The sequence below is a fragment of the Nerophis ophidion genome, linkage group LG29 (assembly GCF_033978795.1).
Source record: "Nerophis ophidion isolate RoL-2023_Sa linkage group LG29, RoL_Noph_v1.0, whole genome shotgun sequence".
Classification (NCBI taxonomy): Eukaryota; Metazoa; Chordata; class Actinopteri; order Syngnathiformes; family Syngnathidae; genus Nerophis; species Nerophis ophidion.
The window spans coordinates 23,899,351-23,923,365 of record NC_084639.1 but is presented as its reverse complement, the minus strand read 5'-3'; the positions used below and the strand labels follow the sequence as shown (position 1 = coordinate 23,923,365).

The following is a 24,015-nucleotide window of genomic DNA, read 5'->3' as shown; positions in this document are numbered from 1 at the left end:
CAAAAGGGCAAGGAAAACTCACACCCAGTGGGCAGGGAGAATTCACATCCAGTGGGACGCCAGTGACAATGCTGACTATGAGAAACCTTGGAGAGGACCTCAGATGTGGGCAACCCCCCCTCTAGGGACTGAAAGCAATGGATGTCGAGCGGGTCTAACATGATACTGTGAAAGTTTCAATCCATAGTGGCTCCAAGACAGCAGCGAGAGTCCCGTCCACAGGAAACCATCTCAAGCGGAGGCGGATCAGCAGCGTAGAGATGTCCCCAACCGATACAGGCGAGCGGTCCCATCCTGGGGTCTCGACTCTGGACAGCCAGTACTTCATCCATGGTCATCGGACCGGACCCCCCTCCACAAGGGAGGGGGGGGACATAGGAGAAAGAAAAGAAGCGGCAGATCAACTGGTCTAAAAAGGAGGGTCTATTTAAAGGCTAGAGTATACAGATGAGTTTTAAGGTGAGACTTAAATGCTTCTACTGAGGTGGCATCTCGAACTGTTACCGGGAGGGCATTCCAGAGTACTGGAGCCCGAACGGAAAACGCTCTATAGCCCGCAGACTTTTTTTGAGCTCTAGGAATCACTAATAAGCCGGAGGTCCTTTGAACGCAGATTTCTTGCCGGGACATATGGTACAATACAATCGGCAAGATAGGATGGAGCTAGACCGTGTAGTATTTTATACGTAAGTAGTAAAACCTTAAAGTCACATCTTAAGTGCACAGGAAGCCAGTGCAGGTGAGCCAGTACAGGCGTAATGTGATCAAACTTTTCTTGTTCTTGTCAAAAGTCTAGCAGCCGCATTTTGTACCAACTGTAATCTTTTAATGCTAGACATGGGGAGACCCGAAAATAATACGTTACAGTAATCGAGACGAGACGTAACAAACGCATGGATAATGATCTCGGCGTCTTTAGTGGACAGAATGGAGCGAATTTTAGCGATATTACGGGAGATGAAAGAAGGCCGTTTTCGTAACGCTTTTAATGTGTGACTCAAAGGAGAGAGTTGGGTCGAAGATAATACCCAGATTTTTTACAGAGTCACCTTGTTTTATTATTTGGTTGTCAAATGTTAAAGTTGTATTATTAAATAGAGGTTAAGGCAGAATCCCAATCTCCATCATCTACGGCTCGGCCAAGCTCTTCTTCCCAATTCCCTCTGATTTTATCAAGAGATGTTTTACCAAACTGGGGGATTAAGGTGTAGATTTGGCTCCGCTGTGAACGGGACTCTCGCTGCTGTGTTGGATCCGCTTTGGACTGGACTCTCGCGACTGTGTTGGATCCATTGTGGATTGAACTTTCGCAGTATCATGTTAGACCCGCTCGACATCCATTGCTTTCCCTCCTCTCCAAGGTTCTCATAGTCATCATTGTCACCGACGTCCCACTGGGTGTGAGTTTTCCTTGCCCCTTATGTGGCCTAACCGAGGATGTCGTGGTGGTTTGTGCAGCCCTTTGAGACACTAGTGATTTAGGGCTATACAAGTAAACATTAATTGATGATTGATTTTGGAAATTAGGCCTTTTTGATTTGTGGGGAATATCTAAAATTGAATCAGTTAGCGAATTTGGTGGAGTGTTGGGGAAAAGAGAGACTATTTGATTTAACAAAATTACGAACCTGAAAGTATCGAAATAGGTGAGATTTTGGTAGGTCAAATTTTTTCACATGGTTCACTGAAACTAGCGAAAACATCACCAATATATAAGTCTTTTAGCCTGCTAAGGTTTGACTGCTTCCATAGAGAAAACGCTACATCTGTGCTAGGAGGGAAGAAGAGGTGGTTATTATGAATGGGGCTATGGTTGGATAAGCCCTGCAGGCCGAAAGTATTTCTAAATTGAGACCAGATTCTAAGGGTAGAGAAATGACAATTGGACTACAAGATGGTCTCCTGTGGACGGGACTCTCGCTGCTGTGTTGGAGCCACTATGGATTGAACTTTCACAGTATCATGTTAGACCCGCTCGACATCCATTGCTTTCGGTCCCCTAGGGGGGGGGGGGTTGCCCACATCTGAGGTCCTCTCCAAGGTTTCTCATAGTCAGCATTGTCACTGGCGTCCCACTGGATGTGAATTCTCCCTGCCCAACTGGGTGTGAGTTTTCCTTGCCCTTTTGTGGTTCTTCCGAGGATGTTGTAGTCGTAATGATTTGTACAATCCTTTGAGACATTTGTGATTTAGGGCTATATAAATAAACATTGATTGATTGAAGGTCCAGAGGCAGGCGTGAGGTCAAGGGCAGGAGAGAGGCGTCCAGGCGGGAGGTCTGGATCCGAAAAGGGGCAGCCGGGGAACCGGAGGGGAACACGGGGAGACGAGACACACTGCTCACTATCAAGGGACGGAGGGATGAAGTGAAGTGAAGTAAGTTATATTTATATAGCGCTTTTCTCTAGTGACTCAAAGCGCTTTACATAGTGAAACCCAATATCTAAGTCACATTTAAACCAGAGTGGGTGGCACTGGGGAGCAGGTGGGTAAAGTGCCTTGCCCAAGGACACAACATAAGGATGGACCACTCGCCTGTGTATCGGTTATAAATAAATGATAAATGGGTTGTTACTTGTATAGCGCTTTTCTACCTTCAAGGTACTCAAAGGTTGTGGACATCTCTACGCTTTTGATCCGCCTCCGCTTGAGATGGTTTCCTGTGGACGGGACTCTCGCTGCTGTCTTGGATCCGCTTTGAACTGAACTCTCGCGGCTGTGTTGGAGCCACTATGGATTGAACTTTCACAGTATCATGTTAGACCCGCTCGACATCCATTGCTTTCGGTCCCCTAAAGGGGGGGGGGGGGGGTTGCCCACATCTGAGGTCCTCTCCAAGGTTTCCCATAGTCAGCATTGTCACTGGCGTCCCACTGGATGTGAATTCTCCCTGCCCACTGGGTGTGAGTTTTCCTTGCCCTTTTGTGGGTTCTTCCGAGGATGTTGTAGTCGTAATGATTTGTGCAGTCCTTTGAGACATTTGTGATTTGGGGCTATATAAATAAACATTGATTGATTGATTGATTGATACAAGTAAATTGGGATGGTCGATAAGGTAATTTTGATGTAAGCAGATCCAAGAGTGAGGTAGAACAGGAACTAGCTTCAGATTTGCACCAGATTCATTCAGGTTCTTGGATCAAGAGAGTCACTTTGTGTATGTTAGCTGCCCAATAGTAGTGTTTTAGATCAGGGAGTGATAAACCCACCTACGGACCTATGCCTTTGCAGGAATTCTCTCCTAATCCTGGGAGTCCTTGCCTTTCCATATAAAGGATGAAATTAGTTTGTTTATTATGCAAAAACAGCATTGGGGTTGTTTTGGTTGTGCAGGAAAGTCAGCTAACAATGAGCTCGGTAAACCGTCCACAGCCAGACCGGTAATGAGGTTGCACCGGTGGATTAAAGTAAATCCTCACCTCGCATTTGTAGCGCCGTGTTCGCCTTAAATGTCTAAGATTAGACGCAACGGCCCTGGGGTCGACATGACTCATTTATGAACGACGGAACCGCGCGTTCGGCATAAAGTGTTGGAATGAAAGCAGCAGCACAGAGATTCTAAATTAGGTGGCACTCCCGTGTGTGAGTGCGTCTCGGTAATGATGTACAAATAGAGAAACATACTTTTTACACGGCAAGCAAACCTTCCCAAAGTCATTATCACCTTTGCACGATCCGCCTGAGCTGCGAGACTCACTGGCGATGTTCCCGTCATATCTTGCAAATTGATGGTTTTTATAGCAAATACTGACATGACTAATTACTATGTACTGCGGGGGTCAGTGACGTGGTGACCCCTGTAAGGACCCCTGTAGCCCGTAAGGACCAGATGAGTCGCCCGCCGGCCTGTTCTAAAAATAGCTGAAATAGCAGCACTTACCAGTGAGCTGCCTCTATCTTTTAATCAATCAATCAATCAATGTTTACTTATATAGCCCTAAATCACTAGTGTCTAAAAGGGCTGCACAAACCACTACGACATCCTCGGTAGGCCCACATAAGGGCAAGGAAAACTCACACCCAGTGGGACGTCGGTGACAATGATGACTATGAGAACCTTGGAGAGGAGGAAAGCAATGGATGTCGAGCGGGTCTAACATGATACTGTGAAAGTTCAATCCAAAGCGGATCCAACACAGTCGCGAGAGTCCCGTTCACAGCGGAGCCAGCAGGAAACCATCCCAAGCGGAGGCGGATCAGCAGCGCAGAGATGTCCACAGCCGATACACAGGCAAGCAGTACATGGCAACCGGATCGGACCGGACCCCCTCCACAAGGGAGAGTGGGACATAGGAGAAAAAGAAAAGAAAATGGCAGATCAACTGGTCTAAAAAGGGAGTCTATTTAAAGGCTAGAGTATACAAATGAGTTTTAAGGTGAGACTTAAATGCTTGTATTTATTTACTAGCAAGTTGGTCTCGTTTTTTAACATTTTTAATTCTAAGAGAGACAAAACTCAAAATAGAATTTGAAAATCCAAGAAAATATTTGAAAGACTTGGTCTTCACTTGTTTAAATAAATTATTTTATTTTATTACTTTGCTTCCTAAAACTTTCAGTAAGACAATTTTAGAGAAAAAATACAACTTTAAAAATGATTTTAGGATTTTTAAACACATATTTACCTTTTAAATTCCTGCCTCTTCTTTCCTGCCAATTTAAATCAATGTTCAAGTAAAATTTACCTTAATTTTTTGTAAAGAATAATAAATTCATTTTAATTTAATTCTTCATTTTAGCTTCTGTTTTTTCGACGGAGAATATTTGTGAAATGTTTCTTCAAACTTATTGTGATTAAAATCCCCCAAAAATATTCTGGCAAATCTAGAAAATCTTTAGAATTACATGTAAATCTTATTTCAAAGTCTTTAGAATTTCTTTTAAAATGTTTGTTCTGGAAAAGGTAGAAGAAATAATGATTTGTCTTTGTTAGAAATATATCCATCCATCATCCATTTTCTACCGCTTATTCCCTTTTGGGGTCGCGGGGGGCGCTGGCGCCTATCTCAGCTACAATCGGGCGGAAGGCGGGGTACACCTGGACAAGTCACCACCTCATCGCAGGGCCAACACAGATAGACAACATTCACACTCACGTTTGTTAGAAATATAGCTTGGTCCAATTTGTTATATCTTCTAACAAAATGCAGATTGGATTTTAACCTATTTAAAACATGTCATCAAAATTCTAAAATTAATCTTAATCAGGGAAAATTACTAATGATGTTCCATAATTTCTTTTTCCATTTTTTTCTAAAAGATTCGAAATAGCTAGTTTTTCTCTCCTTTTTTTCAGTTGAATTTTGAACTGTAAAGAGTCGAAATTGAAGATAAACTATGTTGCAAAATTTAATTTTCATTTTTTTTCCTGTTTCTCCTCCTCTTTAAACCGTTCAAATAAGTGTCTTTTTCATCTTTTATTCCCTACAAAAAAACTTCTGTAAAAGGAAAAAAAAATGTACGACTGAATGACGGACAGAAATACCCATTTTTTTATACATACCGGGATGTAGATTTATTTATTAAAGGTAAATTGAGCAAATTGGCTATTTCTGGCAATTTATTTAAGTGTGTATCAAACTGGTAGCCCTTCGCATTAATCAGTACCCAAGAAGTAGCTCTTGCTTTCAAAAGGTTGGTGTATATACGGTGACAGAACAGTAAACAAAATGTCTTGGTTATCATGTTTAGTTTGGCTATGTTCTGTTGGGTTTTTGCACTGTGTCACTTCCTGCTTTTTCACTCCCTGCTTTGTTTCCATGACAACCCATTAGTTTCCACCTGTTCTCATGTCACGCACCTGATTCATTTGGACTCATGCGCCTGTTAATCACCACAGCACCATTTCAAGGCCTACTGAAAGCCACTACTAGCGACCACGGAGTCTGATAGTTTATATATCAATGATGAAATATTAACATTGCAACACATGCCAATACGGCCTTTTTAGTTTACTAAATTGCAATTTTAAATTTCCCGCGAAGTATCCTGTTATTGGTTGGAGTGGACATGTTCTCCCAGCACCACACATGGGTAAAAGTAGTCTGTTTTCATCGCATAATTACACAGTATTCTGGACAAGTGTCGCGGAATCTTTTGCAATTTGTTCAATTAATAATGGAGACGTCAAAGAAGAATGCTGTTGGTGGATTGCAGCTGCCTTTAGCAACCGAAACACAGCCGGTGTTTCTTTGTTTGTTGTGAAGCTTTAGCGAACATGTTTCTCTACCACATGTCAACCAGCAAGTTTTTGGATGAGAAAATTGTGATATTAAGTCGGCTCTTACCAGAGACTTGAGCGGAGTTAGCGTCCTCCTGCAGCAGCTGTCATCTTGGCTCCTCCATTGGCTTCTCTCAGAGACACTGGCGGTCACCGCAGCCCTCTGACTTTCAGGTATGACTTTATAATCTCACTACAACACTATTAACACAATAAGCAGATAAGGGATTTTCCAGAATTATCCTAGTAAATGTGTCTAACAACATCTGAATCGCTCCCACTGCCGTCGCCTTTTTTTTCTTCTTTTTTTTCTAGTGCTTCACTCTAACTTTCCTCATCCACGAATCTTTCATCCTCGCTCAAATTAATGGGGAAATCGTCGCTTTCTCTGTCCTAATCGCTCTTGCTGCTGGTGGCTATGATTATAAACAACGTGGGGATGTGAGAAGCCCTACAACCCGTGATGTCACGCGCACATTGTCTGCTACTTCCGGTACAGGCAAGGCTTTTTTATTAGCGACCAAAAGTTGCGAAGTTAATCGTCGATGTTCTCTACTAAATCCTTTTAGCAAAAATATGGCAATATCCCGAAATGATCGAGTATGACACATAGAATGGACCTGCTATCCCCGTTTAAATAAGAAAATCTCATTTCAGTAGGCATTCAAGCCTGTATTTGCCAGGCAGTCAGCCAGGCGATATTACCCTCTACACACCCTTGTTATTCATGCTGATGATCCATGCTGCTCTTTTTCATGCTCTTTTTTCATTCCAGGTAAGTTTTCTTTATTCATGCCATAGTTTGTAAGTTTTGTTTTATGTCCAGTTTTGCCTTTGTGGTAGTTTTGTTTTCAGAGCCAAGTTTTGTACCTGGGCTGTGAGTGCCTTTTGTTTATACCAGGGGTAGGGAACCTATGGTTCTAGAGCCGGATGTGGCTCTTTCGATGACTGCATCTGGCTCTCGGATAAATCTGAGCTGACGCTGCTTAACACAATAAGTAATGAATAATTCCACTTGTAATCAAAGTGTTAAAAATAACGATCCAAATAGAAAACATGCTCATGCATTTGAATCCATCCGTCCTTTTTTCTACCGCACTTGTTCAAGAAGTTGCATTAAGGGTAAGAAGTGATTTATTTTTTATGGGTTAGTTTAGGGCTTGCTCTCCTGGGGGTTCTTCAGACCACCAAGCACCGACATGGGAGCCTGTTTCAGGGTTACAATATTTTTTTATTTGTCAATAAGTCTCTAAGTTGGTTTCCAGCAATTGTCTTTTTCCTTCGTTCTCGCTCGCGCTCTGGCTCCAGCTCCAACCCCGTCTCTCCTCCTGGCTGCAGCTTATAAACAGAGCGACAGGGGATGAGATAAAAAGGCCCAGGTGGGCCTTCTACGCACCTTTCGCTGATTACGAGGCTGGTCCTGGTAACACCCTGCTTCGCTGCAGGCCCGCAGGCCACGCCCCCTCCACAGTTAGCTTCAGAATAATAATGTTATTACAGACCTGTTGGTCTTACTTAAAAATGCACACGTTTAGTTGTGTTCAGTATTAAAAAATATTTTATGGCTCTTACGGAAATACATTTTTAAATATTTGGATTCTTGGCTCTCGCAGCCAAAAAGGTTCCCGACCCCTGGTTTATACCCTTTGTTTTTGTAGTACTTTGGCGTTTATATTAAAATATGTCATTACTTTCATATCGTGTCCGATCCAGTCGCTTTGCACCACCGGAAAACAAACGGCACCATAGTCCAGGTCATGACAGGTATTAGTACAAACCACAGGTGTCAAAATGAATGTGAATTTCTTAGGGATTTGGGAATTTCGGGAAAACCGGGATTTTTGGGGGGGAAAATATTGATACTCGCATAATTGTGTGAATGAGTTGGTGTTGGAATTTTTGGAGTCGGTTGAAAAATGTTGACGTAGTAACAGTTTGAATTGAGAATCGGGATTCCTTGAGTTTCGGGAAAACTGGGGACTTTGTGCGAATGATAAAAGTGTTTGTTGCTGCAACTAAAAGGGATGTTTTGAAGGGAGATGATAAATTAGTTACTATGGTAATCTAAGTCACAGCAGCTCAGACGAGGCACCAAACAGTGTGGATGTTGAGCATGTCCACAGAGTTTTTCCACAGCGGCCAGCCTGAAATGCGGGTGTCAGAGATTTTTTTTTTTTTTTTTTTTTACCCTTTGTGTTCACATTTGCTGTTTTTGTTGCAGTTTGCATAATTGTGTCATGAGGTTGCCGCATAATGATGCGCGTTTTGTCTCCCCAAGATGCAAATGGACCAGAAGGGACAGGAATAGCAGGTAAGAGCTTGATTTAATATACAAAAATAAAATAACACTGGTACGAAAACAGACAAAATAAAACGCGTGCCCACGCACGGGAAGCTAAGCTAAAACTTAGCACGGAAATAGTCCAAAAATGACGTGCCGAGCGCACGGGAAGCTAAGGAGCTACTTAGCATAGAGACAAGATCTAGGAAATGCCAACGTAAGTGTTGCTTACCGCAAACAAAGGATCAAAGAGGAACTGAGGTAGAAGGCAGGCTTAAATACTGGCAGTAATCAAGAATAACAGGTGCGCATCAACAGCGAGTAGCAGGTGGAACTAATATGAAACCCATCCATCCATCCATTTTCTACCGCTTATTCCCTTTCGGGGTCGCGGGGGGCGCTGGCGCCTATCTCAGCTACAACCGGGCGGAAGGCGGGGTACACCCTGGACAAGTCGCCACCTCATCGCAGGGCCAACACAGATAGACAGACAACATTCACACACTAGGGCCAATTTAGTGTTGCCCATCAACCTATCCCCAGGTGCATGTCTTTGGAAGTGGGAGGAAGCCGGAGTACCCGGAGGGAACCCACGCATTCACGGGGAGAACATGCAAACTCCACACAGAAAGATCCCGAGCCTGGACTTGAACCCAGGACTGCAGGACCTTCGTATTGTGAGGCAGACACACTAACCCCTCTCCCACCGTGAAGCCCTTAATGGTTTCATATTAGGAAGAGCAAAACTCGGAACAGGAAGAGTCCAAAAATAAATCAAAAAACACAAAAAGACTCGAAAACCAAAATAACATATGATCCGGGCGGCGGGTCATAACAGATTGTAAAGGAGAGGGGGTGTGATGTTCATATGTTGTCAATATTCAGTGTTTTATCGTTCATAGTTAATATTGTAAATCCCACATACTTGTATCTCTTTCAGTAAAAAAAACAACATAACATTCCATTCCGTTTTCCTAATGATCTTTCAAAATGTTTTTAGCTTTCAATCAGACATTATCGTGAGGTTTTGTATCAGTGTTCCTAAAAATAGATTTGCCAGCCCCCAGACATATTTTTTTTCTCTGAATTTGGACCAGGTATGATATAGGGAATTTTACGACTATGAATATGTCCATTCATTTGAATGGTATATGTCTTAGATATGCCCTGCGATGAGGTGGCGACTTGTCCAGGGTGTACGCCGCCTTCCGTCCGATTGTAGCTGAGATAGGCGCCAGCGCCCCCCTTGACTCCAAAAGGGAATAAGTGGTAGAAAATGGATGGATGGATGGATGTCTTAGATATTTGGGAATTTCGGGAAGAACAGGGAAACTATCGATACTCGCATAATTGTGTGAGTGAGTTGGTGTTGGAATTTTTGGAATCTGTTGAAAAATGTTGACGTAGTAACCATATGTTGTCAATATTCAGTGTTTTATCGTTCATAGTTAATATTGCAAATCCCACATTTTTTATTTTCATGTACATTCTGGGTGTCTCATTCAGGAAAAAAAACAACATAAAATTCCATTCTGTTTTTTAAGGCGGTATTTCAAAATGTTTAACTTTCAGGTTTTGTATTCTCTATCCATTTTCACCTGCTTGTCCCTTTTAGGGTTGCGGGGGGTGCTGGAGCCTATCTCAGCTGCACTCAGGTAGAAGGCGGCGTACACCCTGGACAAGTCTCCATCTCATCGTAGAGGTTTTGTATTAGTGTTCCTAGGAATAGACACAATTTTTTCTCAAAATTTGGCCCCCTGAGCAAAAATAACTGCCCAGGCCTGATATAGGGCATTGTAGAACTATGAATATGTCCTTTTATTTGAATGGGAATGTTGAGGTTTCTCCTCTCCGAATTCCTCGGACCACCAAGAACTGACATGAGAGCCTGGATCAGGTTCACAATATAGTTTGATTTTGTAATAAACTGTCTTGCTTTTCAGCAATTGTTTTGTGTCTGTCTATCTCTCGCTCTTGCTCCAACTCCAACCCCTCTCCCCTCCCCGGCTGCTGCCTTTTAACAGAGCGATAGGTGATTAGATAATCAGGCCCAGGTGGGCCATGCACGCACCTGTCGCTGATCTCAAAGCCAGTCCTGGCCCACCCTGTTTCGCTGCAGGTCCGCAGGCCACACCCCCCCCCCCCCTCCCTCCACAGGGAATTTCTTAGATATTTGACGTAGTAACAGTTTCAAATGAGATTGGGTATTTGGGATTTCGGGAAAACCGGGAATTTGTACGAAAATCTAAACTAAAAGCGTTAAGAGGAATGTTTTGAAGGTGGAATGGTCAAAAACGTGCACAGTAAAAACCGTTTGAGGAAGAGGTGAAAATAGGGCTTTAGAAAACTGGGAATTCTTAGATTGTTTTCTTGAACTTGGAAAGTGGTAGTTATGGATGAGCGAGTGGAGCGTGTGGATTTTAGAACATTTAAAATCGGGTGACAAATGTGGGAGTTTAAAAAATGGCCCATTCATTTTCAATAGGCAAAAAAGTCCCGAAAAACCTGGAACTCTAGGCCATCCGGCATATTTTTTCATTTTAATTTAATTCGAGCCAAACGTTTTGATCCGATATAAACTGTGGGCTATGGAGCGTGTCAAACTTTTGCAGCGGAATAATAATAAATATATGATTTTTTTTTTTTTGGTGTATAATTTTATACCCTTTCCCATTGAAGCCACTGCCACAAATAGATTGCAGTCCTGTGGGAAATGCTCAACTCAGAATGTTTAATGCAGTGTTTTTCAACCTTTTTTGAGCCGAGGCACATTTTTGGCGTTGAAAAAATCCGGAGGCACACCACCAGCAGAAATCATAAACTCAGTCGACAGTTAAAAATGATTGTCACAATTGTTGGATATGACTTGAAAGCATAAGCAAGCATGCATCACTATAGCTCTTGTCTCAAAGTAGGTGTACTGTCACCACCTGTCACATCACACCCTGAATTATTTTGAGTTTTTTGCTGTTTGCCTGTGTGTAGTGTTTTACTTCTTGTCTTGCGCTCCTATTTTGGTGTTTTTTTCTCATTTTTTGGTATTTTTCTGTAGCAGTTTCATGTCTTCCTTTGAGCGATATTTCCCCACATCTACTTTGTTTTAGCAATCGAGAATATTTTAGTTGTTTTTACCCTTCTTTGTGGGACATTGTTGATTGTCATGTCATGTTCGGATGTACATTGTGAACGCCGTCTTTGCTCCACAGTAAGTTTTTGCTGTCGTCCAGCATTCTGTTTTTGTTTACTTTGTAGCCCGTTCAGTTGTAGTTTCGTTCTGCATAGCCTTCCCTAAGCTTCAATGCCTTTTCTTAAGAGCACTCACCTTTTGTTTATTTTTAGTTTAAGCGTAAGACAGCTTTTTACCTGCATTTACAAAGCAATCAGCTACCGACTGCCACCTACTGATATGGAAGAGTATTACACGGTTACTCTGCCGAGTTCTAGACAACACCGACACTCAACAACAACAACACATAATTTGAAAACTATAATTACTGATTTGCAAAAAATGTTTTTCACCCAAATATGTGAAATTAAATAATCTCCCACAGCACACCAGACTGTATCTCATGGCACACTATTGTGCCGCGGCACAGTGGTTCAAAAACACTGTTTTAATCATCCAACCAGTCACGTCAGAGCAAAATCAACTTGATAATAATTAATAAAATGACGTTTTTTTTTTGGTATGCAAATCTTTTTATTTAAGTCTTCAAATATAAATTTAAATTAACTAATGGGAATACATGTAATTTAATACAGAAAAAACTGTGAAAAACTGTTTTGAGATAAATATATTTTAATTAAATATAAATAAATTAAGTATAATACAATTTAATATAATTAAATAAATAAAATAGTTAATTAAATAAAATATTTAATTAAATAAAATATTTAATTAAATAATTATTAAATTATTAAATCAAATATAATTCTGACATAAATATGTATTGTATTTCAAAATTACTCAAAAGATGAAAAGTTCATTTAATATTTACAAATTAAATTTCAATTATAATAATAATGGCATAAAAGGTTTTTTTTTACATTCCAACATTTAAATTTGGAAGAATATTACAAGATGAGTTTCATTGTATATTTACAATTATATTTGAATTTCATGACCTTTAATTATAAATTATAAATAAATAAAAAATAATGCTTAGGATGTTGTTTGTGCAAAGTTTTGTTTATTTGTACCTCCCCCAAAAAACAGGTGTGAACCAGGAAGTGAAAGGCAAGCAACAGGAAGTGGGGAAGACCCAAAAAGTGGGACTCGGATGCATGGTGCAGAGTTGGGATTAAAGACATGTTGTTAGATTTAACAAAAAGTGTTGGAAATAGATTATAGCTTTCTGGATTATTGGACTTTTTGGAGCATGTTTGGAACAATGTCTGTCTTTTTTTTTCTCCTGGAGCTCCTTGGAAATGATTACCTGCACACCTGGAAGTCATTCAACATTAAAGGTAGGTGATAAGCCTTTTTCCCATTAAATTTGACCTGCAGGTCAGCCCTGGTGCGCCAAAATATGTCAAAATATAATGAAACTCATATTGTAATATGTTTTTCCAAAATTAAGTATTTGTATGTAAAATATTTTACACAATTATTATAATTGAAATTTAATTTGCAAATATTAAATGGACATTTCCTTTTTTTGAGTAATTTTTAAAAATACAATATATATTCATGCCAGAGTTCTATTTAAATTAGTTAAATATATATATATATATATATATATATATATATATATAAAAAATGTGCTCTCTTTTTTTTGCATATACTAAATTACATTAATTCTCATGAGTTAATTTTGATTTATATTTGTAGACCTAAAAAGAAAACGGTTTGTGTACAAAAAAAAAGTGACATTTTATTAATAGTCATCAAGTTGTTACGCAGGTGTGTTTTATCCGGCCCGCATGATGAGTTTGCAAAGTATAAAAATGAACTTGACATATTTGAATGAACGAAAGTGCTGTTCTAAATGTGTCCACTAGATGTCGCAATAGCAATTATTTGTATGTTTATAGATACATATGTTCAAAATCAACCACATGATGTTAATACATCAGTCAAGGAAAATAAGCAAATGACAAAAATAACATACTTTAATTTGATTTTTTATATACTTTTTTTTATCTTGATGGATTGAAAATTAGCACCAATGAGTTGACGAATGAACATTTATTCAGAAAATATAAATAACGACAAATAAAGTATATATACTATTAACCACAAAGGGGAATTGTAAAAAAATAAAGAAAGAAACATTATTTGTACAATTTCAGAATTTGCTTGTTCTATTTTTAAACACAGAAAACAATCTGAAGTTGTCTTTATTTTTAAGTTATCGTGCCGTGATGTTACCTGGGAGTAGATTTTTCTCCAAGTGGCCCCCCATCTAAAATGAGTTCGACACCCCTGCTCTAACGTGATACTTTTTGGAGCCTGGTGGGATGATTAAACATTCAGAGTCGAGCATTTCCCCCGGGACTGCAATCTATTTGTGGCAACGTGTTCCAGGGGAGAGGATACAACATGTCGACATCTTACAGTGTTTGCATAATTGGCCATGACGCATGTGCATGTGCCACGGAGGCCAGCCGGTGTGGCTCGGTCGTGCATACGTTGGTAAACCTCACTCCCTGACAGCCTCAAGAGCGGCGCTGGCTGTCAGGTTGACAGCCCGTGCTTTTAGCTCGGTAGCTAGGACGCTCGTCTCTCATCCCAGGTTCGAGTCCCGTGCAAAACAGAAAGAGCAAAGACTGAATCGAGCGGGTTACATGTGTACTTTTTTTTTGTATGCCATGGAAGACAAAAAGTGAACAGAATACAGAAAAGTAAATGTTTACAGAAGGAATAAATTGAATTTGTTGCCAGTTACTTTTTAAAAAACAGAATCTACAGAGGTGTGACTACTCGCTAAGTTAAACTTGCTAAGTTGGGAACGCTGACCTCTCCTTTCTATGTCTTCTTATTCTCTGGGGAAGCTGCATTCAATCATCATTATAATGTTTTAATAATTTAATATTGTAATATTGGTGAACCTCCATTAATAATTGAATACATGGGAAATGATGGCGTTGTGGTTTTGACACAATTGTTGTTTTTTTTCAATTGTTAGTATCAATTATTTTTAGATACATCTGTAATAATTTAGTGAGGATGATTGGCCACTTGTGATTATTTATGATAATGTTATTTTATGTTCTTGCAGTCTATTGACAGTTATCCATTTAAAAATAATAATCAATACATTAACACGGTTCAATGTATGTTATTTGTAAATAAATGTTTCATAATAAATGCTAATTTGAAAAAAACTAGGCAAGAAATACGGGTACACAATTTTGGACAAATTAGTCTTGAGTTATACTGATAAATCCTGGAATATAAAAAAAAGAAAATTGTCAGATTTTAGATTAAAAAAAAACAAACATTCCATCTTTTGCCGCTTATCCGAGGTCGGGTCGCGGGGGCAGCAGCTGAAGCAGGGGAGCTCACACTTCCCTCTCCCCAGCAACTTTGTTCAGCTCTTCCTGAGGGATCCCGAGGCGTTCCCAGGCCAGCCAGGAGACATAGTCTTCCCAACGTGTCCCGGGTCTTCCCCGTGTCCTCCTATCGAAACATCTCCCTAGGGAGACGTTCGGGTAGCGTCGTGACCAGATGCCCGAACCACCTCATCTGGCTCCTCTCGATGTGGAGGAGCAGCGGCTTTACTTTGAGTTCCTCCCGGATGGCAGAGCTTCTCACCCTATCTCTAAGGGAGAGACCCGCCACCCTGCGGAGGAAACTCATTTGGGCCGCTTGTACCTGTGATTTTGTCTTTTCGGTCATAACCCAAAGCTCATGACCATAGGTGAGGATGGGAACGTAGATCGACCGGTAAATTGAGAGCTTTGCCTTCCGGCTCAGCTCCTTCTTCACCACAACGGATCGATACGACGTCCGCATTACTGAAGACGCCGCACCGATCTGCCTGTCGATCTCACCATCCACTCTTCCCTCACTCGTGAACAAGACTCCGAGGTACTTGAAGTCCTCCACTTGGGGCAGGGTCTCCTCCCCAACCCGGAGATGGCACTCCACCCTTTCCCGGGCGAGAACCATGGACTCGGACTTGGAGGTGCTGATTCTCATCCCGGTCGCTTCACACTCTGCTGTGAACCGATCCAGTGAGAGCTGAAGATCCTGGCCAGATGAAGCCATCAGGACCACATCATCTGCAAAAAGCAGAGACCTAATCCTGCAACCACCAAACCAGATCCCCTCATTGCCTTGACTGCGTCTAGAAATTCTGTCCATAAAAGTTATGAACAGAATCGGTGACAAAGGGCAGCCTTGGCGGAGTCCAACCCTCACTGGAAACGTGTTCGACTTACTGCCGGCAATGCGGACCAAGCTCTGGCACTGATCATACAGGGAGCGGACCGCCACAATCAGACAGTCCGATACCCCGTACTCTCACAATACACGGTCAAATGCCTTCTCCAAGTCCACAAAGCACATGTAGACTGGTTGGGCAAACTCCGATGCACCCTCAAGGACTCTGCCGGGAGTATAGATCTGGTCCACAGTTCCACGACCAGGACGAAAACCACACTGTTCCTCCTGAATCCGATGTTCAACTATCTGGCGTAGCCTCCTCTCCAGTACGCCTGAATAGAAACACTCAAATGTGGCAATATTACTCTTAATGTTGTGTAGGTGTGTCCGGGTGAGGAAATCAAGCGCACATTTTTTTTAATATCTGTTATAAACTTGGCCTCAGCTCAGTGTAAATGTCATCAGTCTTGTGCGATGTCTTCACCGTTTCCGATGGAGACATTACGGGTGCTTTTTTTCACCCTGATAGTTCTGCTAACGAGTAAGCGAAATGAAACATCGCCCTTCAACACATCAAACCTTATCCGCCACGATACAGGCCTGCATCGCTATCAGCCGACAAAGACGCCTGCTTCTGAGGTTCAAGTAAACCCAAATGAAAAAAAAAATAACAGATATAAAAAAGTTATTTCTATGTATTTAACCGTATCGTTTTTGTGCTTCCCGAGCAGGAATACATCGTAATATACGACTGAACCTCCAATTTAACCTCTCCTCGCACTCATCAATCGTTCCGACAGCTTCCGTCAACATTCGTCTTTTCCTGTCGTCTATTTTGAGTCTGGCTGAATGAAGCAGTTTGACACATGCTGAGTGACAACCGCACTCCAGGGCTCGGCTGCAAGCCCAAAGCTCCAACGATGCTCCATTACTGGCTTTGTTTGCGCCCAGAATAGCTCCAATGATCTTTGACTTTTGTCGATTAAACAGTCGGATGCTTCCTGGGATTGTTTCCTTATCAACTTCCCGCTGGTTTCAACAAAGTGTGCTTAGTCTTTTTGCTGATCTTGTTAGTTGAAGCTAAAGTCAGCGTGTGTTGTTATTAGAACAAACTGTAATTCTAATTAGAGTTGCAATTCCCGCAGGAATTGCGTATGAATGCCCTATGAGTGCAAGCCGCCGATACGCGTGAGTGGAACTGAAATGAATTGATTAACGTGGACCCCGACTTAAACAAGTTGAAAAACTTATTCGGGTGTTACCATTTAGTGGTCAATTGTACGGAATATGTACTGTACTGTGCAATCTACTAATAAAAGTATCAATCAATCAATCAATCAATGCTTGAATGTCAAGGGTAAGCGAAGTGTGTGGATGGTGGAACGGTTCTAATCCGTCGAGAAATGTGGGATTTGGAGAGTTTTGTATATTGCTCATTCATTTTCAATTGGATACATTCCTGGTAATTCCAAGTAATTAGGGAAGTTTCAGAATCAGGAAAAATGCTGGCTTGAATGTCAAGGGTAGGCGAAGTGTGTGGATGGTGGAACGGTTCTAATCGGTCGAGAAACGTGGGATTTGGAGAGTTTTGCATATTGCTCATTCATTTTCAATTGGATACATTCCTGCTAATTCCAGGTAATTAGGGAAGTTTCAGAATCAGGAAAAATGCTGGCTTGAATGTCAAGGGTAGGCGAAGTGTGTGGATGGTGGAACGGTTCGAAACGGTCAAGAAACGTGGGATTTGGAGAGCTTTGTATATTGCCCATTCATTTTGAATGGGGGAAATTCCTGGTAATTCCAGGGATTTTCAGAACCAGGAAAAATGCTGGCTTGAATTTCAAGGGTAAGCGAAGTGTGTGGATGGTGGAACGGTTCGAATCGGTCGAGAAAGGTGGAATTTGGAGAGTTTTGTATATTGCCCATTCATTTTCAATTGGAGAAATTCCTGGTAATTCCAGGTAATTGGGGAAGTTTCAGAGTCAGGAAAAATGCTGGCTTGAATGTCTAGGGTAAGGAAAGTGTGTAGATGTTGGAATGGTACGAATCGGTAGAGAAACGTGGGATTTGGAGAGTTTTGTATATTGCCCATTCATTTTGAATAGGGGAAATTCCTGGTAATGCCAGGGATTTTCAGAACCGGGAAAAATGCTGGCTTGAAAGTTTAGGGTAAGCGAAGTGTGTGGAACAGTTCAAATAGGATGATAACTGATTGTAGATTGTATAATGCCCATTAATTTTCAATGGGGAGAAAATTCCTGGATAAACGGGAATTTGGGGAAAGGGATAACATGTTTTGCGTTTGATATATCGGAAGAGTAGTGTGGGTGGATTGTTGAAAGGTCGGAATCGGGTTTAAAAAATTTGAGAATTTAGGGAATTGTAGAATTATGAATATGTCCGTTCATTTGAATGGGCACTTCCTGGAAATGTGGAAATCTCAGGAAAACTAAGAATATTTGAAAATATCGATACTAGCACAATTGTCGTAGATGATATGAATGGGTCGGTGTTGGAATTTTTGGAATCGGTTAAAAAATGTTGACAAAGTAAGAGTTTGAATTGTGAACGGGTGTTTTGGAATTCCTGGAATTTCGTGAAAAACAGGACATGGACAAGAAAAAAGTAGGAGCATTTTTTTCTCTATTTAGGGGGCTGTTCTGCAGGTTGAATCGTCGAAAATGGTTGACAAATGTGTGACGAAGTAATAGTTTGAATTGAGAACGAGTGTTTCGGAATTTCTGGAATTTCAGGAAAAATGGGGAAGTTATACAAGAAAAAAATAGGAGCGTTTGTAGTCCCAACTAAGGAGAATGTTTTGAGAGATGGAATAGTAAAAAACGGTTGACAAATTTGGACTGTGAAAATTTTCCAGCAAGAGGTGAAAAGAGGGCTTCGGAAAACCGGGAATTTTTGACAGCTTTTTTAACTTGAAAATGGTAGCTTGATTGTTAAGGTGAGTGGAGTGTGTGGATGGTGAAACGGTTCGAATCGGTTGAGAAAGGTGGGATTTGAAGAGTTTTGTATATTGCCCATTCATTTTGAATAGGGGAAATTCCTGGTAATTCCAGGGATTTTCAGAACCGGGAAAAATACTGGCTTGAATGTCAAAAGTAAGAGAAGTGCGTGGATGGTGGACCGGTTCAAATCGGTCGAGAAACATGGGATTTGGAGAGTTTTGTATATTGCCCATTCATTTTGAATTGGGGAAATTCCTGGTAATTCCAGGTAATTAGGGAAGTTTCAGAATCAGGAAAAATGCTGGCTTGAATGTCTAGGGTAAGCAAAGGGTAAGCAAAGTGTGTGGATGGTGGAACGGTTCTAATCGGTCGAGAAACGTGGGATTTGGAGAGTTTTGCATATTGCTCATTCATTTTCAATTGGATACATTCCTGGTAATTCCAGGTAATTAGGGAAGTTTCAGAATCAGGAAAAATGCTGGCTTGAATGTCTAGGGTAAGCAAAGTGTGTGGATGGTGGAACGGTTCTAATCGGTCGAGAAACGTGGGATTTGGAGAGTTTTGCATATTGCTCATTCATTTTCAATTGGATACATTCCTGGTAATTCCAGGTAATTAGGGAAGTTTCAGAGTCAGGAAAAATGCTGGCTTGAATGTCAAGGGTAAGCGAAGTGTGTAGATGTTGGAATGGTACGAATCGGTAGAGAAACGTGGGATTTGGAGAGTTTTGTATTTGCCAATTCATTTTGAATAGGGGAAATTCCTGGTAATTCCAGGGATTTTCAGAACCAGGAAAAATGCTGGCTTGAATGTCAAAGGTAAGCGAAGTGTGTGGATGGTGGAACGGTTCGAATCGGTCTACAAACGTGGGATTTGGAGAGTTTTGTATATTGCCCATTCATTTTGAATAGGAGAAATTCCTGGTAATTCCAGGGATTTTCAGAACCGGGAAAAATGCTGTCTTGAATGTTTAGGGTAAGCGAAGTGTGTGGATGGTGGAACGGTTCAAATCGGATGATGATTGTAGATTGTATAATGCCCAAACATTGTCAATGGGGAGAAAATTCCTGGATCAACGGGAATTTGGGTGTAGAGAAAACATGTTTTGCATTTGATATACTGGAAGAGTAGTGTGGGTGGATGGTTGAAAGGTCGGAATTGGGTTTAAAAAATTGAAGAATATGTTGATTCATTTGAATGAGGATTTCCTGGAAATGTAGGAATTTCGGGAAGACCGTGAATCTTTGAAAATATCGATAGTAGCACAATTGTCCTAGATGATATGATTAGGTCGGTGTTGGAATTTTTAGAATCGTTTGAAAAATGTTGACGAAGTAACAGTTTGAATTGTGAACAGGGAATTCCGGGGAAAACTGAGAATTTGTACAGGGAAAAAAATAGGTGCATTTGTCGTCCCAACTAGGGGGAATGTTTTGAAGTTGGAATGGTCAAAAACGTTGGACAAATGTGGACAGTGAAAACTTTCCAGGAAGAGTTAAAAACCGAAGATTCTTAGAATCATCAATCAATCAATCAATGTTTATTTATATAGCCCCAAATCACAAATGTCTCAAAGGACTGCACAAATCATTACGACTACAACATCCTCGGAAGAACCCACAAAAGGGCAAGGAAAACTCACACCCAGTGGGCAGGGAGAATTCACATCCAGTGGGACGCCAGTAACAATGCTGACTATGAGAAACCTTGGAGAGGACCTCAGATGTGGGCAACCCCCCCCCCCCCCCCCCTCTAGGGGACCGAAAGCAATGGATGTCGAGCGGGTCCAACATGATACTGTGAAAGTTCAATCCACAGTGGCTCCAAGACAGCAGTGAGAGTCCCGTCCACAGGAAACCATCTCAAGCGGATCAGCAGCGTAGAGATGTCCCCAACCGATACATGCGAGCGGTCCATCCTGGGTCCCGACGAGCGGTCCATCCTGGGTCTCGACTCTGGACAGTCAGTACTTCATCCATGGTCATCGGACCGGACCCCCTCCACAAGGGAGGGGGGGACATAGGAGAAAGAAAAGAAGCGGCAGATCAACTGGTCTAAAAAGGAGGTCTATTTAAAGGCTAGAGTATACAGATGAGTTTTAAGATGAGACTTAAATGCTTCTACTGAGGTAGCATCTCGAACTGTTACCGGGAGGGCATTCCAGAGTACTGGAGCCCGAACGGAAAACGCTCTATAGCCCGCAGACTTTTTTTGAGCTCTAGGAATCACTAATAAGCCGGAGTCTTTTGAACGCAGATTTCTTGCCGGGACATATGGTACAAAACAATCGGCAAGATAGGCTGGAGCTAGACCGTGTAGTATTTAATACTTAAGTAGTAAAACCTTAAAGTCCCATCTTAAGTGCACAGGAAGCCAGTGCAGGTGAGCCAGTACAGGTGTAATGTGATCAAACTTTCTTGTTCTTGTCAAAAGTCTAGCAGCCGCATTTTGTACCAACTGTAATCTTTTAATGCTAGACATGGGGAGACCCGAAAATAATACGTTACAGTAATCGAGACGAGACGTAACAAACGCATGGATAATGATCTCGGCGTCTTTAGTGGACAAAATGGAGCGAATTTTAGCGATATTACGGAGATGAAAGAAGGCCGTTTTAGTAACGCTTTTAATGTGTGACTCAAAGGAGAGAGTTGGGTCGAAGATAATACCCAGATTTTTTACAGAGTCACCTTGTTTTATTATTTGGTTGTCAAATGTTAAAGTTGTATTATTAAATAGAGGTCGGTGTCTAGAAGGACCGATAATCAGCATTTCCGTTTTTTTGGCATTAAGTTGCAAAAAGTTAGCGGACATCCATTGTTTAATTTCATTAAGACACGCTTCCAACTGACTACAATCCGGCGTGTTGGTCAGCTTTAGGGGCATGTAGAGTTGGGTGTCATCAGCATAACAGTGAAAGCTAACACCGTATTTGCGTATGACGTCACCTAGCGGCAGCATGTAGATGCTGAAGAGTACAGGGCCAAGGACCGAACCCTGGGGAACTCCACACGTTACCTTAACATAGTCCGAGGTCACACTGTTATAGGAGACGCTAGACACTGTTTTGAACTTGGAAAATTTTAGTTTGACGACCCAAGGTGAGTGGAGTGTGTGGATGGTGAAACAGTTCAAATTTTGTTTAGCTTTTTAGTTGAGCTCTCGATTCCGTTTTGATACTTGATCGATTCCGATCGGATAAATTGTGGGTTGTGGATCGTGCCAATCTATTGCGGTGAAAAAAATCATTACAAATAGAGTATTCTTTTTTTTGGTGTGGAATCTTTTGTGTGTGAATGCTTGGGCAGTGGTTGACCGTCGCAATTGTCCAAACTCGAGATCAAGTTGCGGAGAAGAACTAAATCCGTACTTCAAATTTTATAGGCAATCTTTCAGTAATCCTTCGTCAAAGAAAGAATTGGAGCCTTAGGAGAGGCTGTGACCTGTGTTGATTGGAAAGAAAATAAAAACTGGAGCCTCCATTGATTTTCGGCTCACTCCGTCAAGGTCATTGGAATAAGGCTGAAATGGAACGTCTTTAATAGACCCCCGCTGAAATATCGTCCGTCACGTGTCGCCACGGTGGTCCGTGTGCACGTGTGCCGTCCACAAAGGAAGAGTTGAATTCAAATCCAGCGGGAGATTAAGCCTGAACGTTAATATGGCAAAAATGCTGACGACACGAGAAACTGTTCGGATTTTTACTTTTTTGCATACATTTGCTTCGCCCTTCAAAGGTCGGAACTTCTGGAGACGTTATATTGGTGAACACAATTCAATACTGTAAATTTGGAAGAGTAAAACATACAAACCCTGTTTCCATATTAGTTATAAATAAATAAATGATAAATGGGTTGTACTTGTTTAGCGCTTTTCTACCTTCAAGGTACTCAAAGCGCTTTGACACTACTTCCACATTCACCCATTCACACACACATTCACACACTGATGGAGGGAGCTGCCATGCAAGGCGCCAACCAGCACCCATCAGGAGCAAGAGTGAAGTGTCTTGCTCAGGACACAACGGACGTGACGAGGTTGGTATTAGGTGGGGATTGAACCAGGGACCCTCAGGTTGCGCACGGCCACTCTTCCACTGCGTCACGGGATATTATGTTAGATATAAATATAAACGGAATACAATTATTTGCAAATCCTTTTCAACCCATATTCAGTTGAATGCGCTACAAAGACAACATATTTGATGTTCAAAGTCATAAACTTTATTTTTTTTTCTTGCAAATAATTATGAACTTAGAATTTAATGGCTGCAACATGTGCCAAAGTAGTTGGGAAAGGGCATGTTCACCACTGTGTTACATCACCTTTTCTTTTAACAACACTCAATAAATGTTTGGGAACTGAGGAAACTAATTGTTGAAGCTTTGAAAGTGGAATTCTTTCCCATTCTTGTTTTATGTAGAGCTTCAGTCGGTCTCCGCTGTCGTATTTTACGCTTTATAATGCGCCACACATTTTCGATGGGAGACAGCACTGGACTGCAGGCGGGCCAGGAAAGTACCCGCACTCTTTTTGTACGAAGCCACGCTGTTGTAACACGTGCTGAATGTGGCTTGGCATTGTCTTACTGAAATAAGCAGGGGCGTCCATGAAAAAGACTGCTCCTAGATGGCAGCATATGTTGTTCCAAAACCTTTATGTACCTTTCAGCATTAATGGTGTAAGTTACCCATGCCTTGGGCACTAATGCACCCCCATACCATCACAGATGCTGGCTTTTGAACTTTGCGCCAATAACAGTCTGGATGGTTCGCTTCCCCTTTGGTCCGGATGACACGATGTCGAATATTTTCAGAAACAATTTGAAATGTGGACTCGTCAGACCACAGAACATAGGTGTTTGATAAGCATTCTTCAACTTTATCAGTATTTATCGCCATGTGTTGCTGGCCATCAGATTCTAAAGTTAATGATTATTTGCACACCAAAAAAATGTTTATCAGTTTGAACATCAAATATGTTGTCTTTGTAGCATATTCAACTGAATATGGGTTGAAAATGATTTTCAAATCATTGTATTCCGTTTATATTTACATCTAACACCATTTCCCAACTCATATGGAAACGGGGTTTGTAAGTGGCAACCTATAAATGAGCCTTAATTTCATATTTTTAGTGTTGTCAAAGTTAAAGGGGACCTATAAGGATTTTAATCTTCATTCAAAACACTTTCTTGAGATCGAGAGATAATGTGTATTGGAGA

The 24,015-nt window shown here is 41.3% G+C and overlaps 2 long non-coding RNA genes across 2 annotated transcripts in view; both read left to right on the top strand.

The window, feature by feature from the left end:
• The window catches only part of LOC133546094 (uncharacterized), a 27,269-nt gene extending 16,822 nt beyond the window's left edge, over positions 1–10,447 (top strand). The window contains exons 6-7 of the long non-coding RNA XR_009804983.1: positions 8,499–8,531; positions 10,117–10,447. This is a non-coding gene — a long non-coding RNA (uncharacterized LOC133546094). The remainder of the gene's footprint in view (positions 1–8,498; positions 8,532–10,116) is intronic.
• Positions 10,448–12,758: 2,311 nt separating this feature from the next.
• LOC133546248 (uncharacterized) lies at positions 12,759–16,989 on the top strand. Its single transcript, XR_009805041.1, has 3 exons — positions 12,759–12,968; positions 16,361–16,470; positions 16,563–16,989. It is a non-coding gene; the product is annotated as an uncharacterized LOC133546248 (long non-coding RNA).
• Positions 16,990–24,015: the final 7,026 nt, after the last annotated feature.